The 2,315-nt window shown below is 36.3% G+C and overlaps 1 pseudogene; it reads left to right on the forward strand.

Moving 5' to 3' along the window:
- The window catches only part of LOC107730943 (sodium-dependent dopamine transporter-like), a 17,229-nt pseudogene that overhangs the window by 9,295 nt on the left and 5,619 nt on the right, over positions 1 to 2,315 (forward strand).

Below are 2,315 nucleotides of genomic sequence, written 5' to 3' on the forward strand. Positions count from 1 at the left end.
TATATATAAACTGAAAAATAACAGAAAATCTAATCTAATTGTATCTCACAATTCAGACTTTTATTTCTTTTGAATTGCATATATTATAGTTCTGCATTTATATTTTGCAATTCTGAGATTACATCTCACAATTCTGACTTTTTTTTCATAATTGTGAGAAAAAAGTCTGAATTGTGAGATAAAATGTTACAATTACCTTTTTAAGCTTTTTACCTGTGGCAGAAACAAGTTTCTGTATTTATGGGTTAATGAAGATAAATTATGATTCTTTACATTTCAATACTGTTACAAAAGAGCCCAACACAATCTCATGGCAGTCCATAACTATTTCATGTTTTGGCATATGAATCTGTACAATCTTATTCGTATGTCTTCTGCTTGCGTCCCAGTGATGGTTAAGTTTAAGACTGGATCTTCATGCTTACTTTTTTGAACAATCGTCCACATTCATTACAAATCCACCTCATAAAATAGTTCTGTTTTTCTGTGAGATTGTGTTGGCTAGTCTGAGCGCACTTTTTCACTTTTGCCACTAAATAGACAATTTTGCATCTGTCTGAAGCGTAAACATGAGCCACAGTGCACTGCTGAAGCCTTTTTATTTCAGCATTTAGTCATTATTTATCACTTTATCATAGATTTACATTTCACAAATATACAAGTCTTTTAGAGAGCTGAGGTTTGGCTAACTGTGCTGTAAAGACTAGTGTGGTTGCATAAGATGACTGCGTCTTGAACGTTACGGTTAGAAATACTCTTCAAATGTTTCCATGTAATTCAAGCGTTGGCTTTATCCTGGAAAAGCCATTTCTTTGCCTTTGGCGAGCTGGCATGCGGTCGCAGCGATGTGAACTCTGCAAACAGAGCCGAGGCAGCGAGCGGTTCCTGAAGACGTGAACTTCAGCGGGACTCGTGAGCTCAGGACCGTCAGATCAGTATCGGGAACAGACACACGGGCCCCGGGCTCCGCTGGCCTTTCTGGAGGCTGAACACCTGCGCCTTTGGCCCTGAGCTCTGCTCTCGCTGCCTGCTGCGATCAGACGTCAAGCCTCGATCAAACCCTGCGGCCACACACTCACTGAGACGCAGGACGCTTCTCCCAATCAAGCATTCTGCCTTTTCATGAAAACCACATGCACAACTCAAGTGCTTCATGTTGTCTATAATATATTTATATATTTTATAATACATTTTTTCAGAAGCACTGAGATCCTGATTGATCTGAGATCAGCCTGTGATCGTGTTCATCGTGACAGACTCTTATAAACAGCAGTGTCTGAGACAGAGAGTTATTTGAGAGCAAAATCAATGTGTGTGCGAGAGAGAGGCAGAATGTCAGTGGAACTGAAACATGTTGATTTTTCTGTTTCTCAGCAGCGTTTCTGCTTCTGTTGGACTGATTTGTATTTGCTGTCACAAATGCACAACTACTTTATGTTTTCTTATGATCTTTAAAACCATTTGATCTGACGAGTTCTGCTGAAATGCTTGGAATTTATTTTACAAACACATATCTATTCAAACGTTTAGGTTTGGTAAGATGTTTTAATTTTTCTGAAATAAGCCTATTCTGCTCACAAGTACTGCATTTATTTGATCAAAAATACAGTATAAATTATTAAATATTTTTTTCTATTTGAAACAGCAGTTTTCTATGTGAATATCTGTTACTTAATGCCGTCACTCAGCACTGCCATATTCACATGTTGAGATATAAAGCAGGTTTATGAAGTAGGGACTACGGGGGGAAGCTGCCATATTTATGATGTTTTCTTCATAACTACAAAGCTACACATCTACATGCCATTTCGATATATTGTTGGAAATATTTAAATCGAGCAAATGTACACTGCAGTTCAAAAGTTTAGCGTAATTAAAATGTTATGCTTTTGAAAGAAATTTGCACTTTTACTCATCAAGGACACATTAAATTGTTTAAAAGTGACAGTAAAGACATTTCGAATGTTACAAAATATTTATATTTCAAATAAATGCTGTTCTTTTGAACTTTCTATTCATCTGTGAATCCTAAAAATAAAATGCATCACAGTTTCCACAAAACTAACTAACCCAACAGTTAAAATGTGCCTATATATGTCCATGTGATTTTTTTTTTTAACAAAAGCAAATTTTGTTCAATATTGTTATGTAATCTATGAGATAATTCAGATAATGAAGGAAAAGCATAGTGTTTATGTCTCCACCTCATGGAGTTTGTAATTCTGTTTGTGTTATTGCATTACTTTACTGTTTTACTAATGCACACACACACACACACACGCACACACACAGACACACACACTCTCACACACACA

The sequence above is a fragment of the Sinocyclocheilus rhinocerous genome, unplaced genomic scaffold (assembly GCF_001515625.1).
Source record: "Sinocyclocheilus rhinocerous isolate Xijiao unplaced genomic scaffold, SAMN03320098_v1.1 scaffold2298, whole genome shotgun sequence".
Lineage (NCBI taxonomy): Eukaryota > Metazoa > Chordata > Actinopteri > Cypriniformes > Cyprinidae > Sinocyclocheilus > Sinocyclocheilus rhinocerous.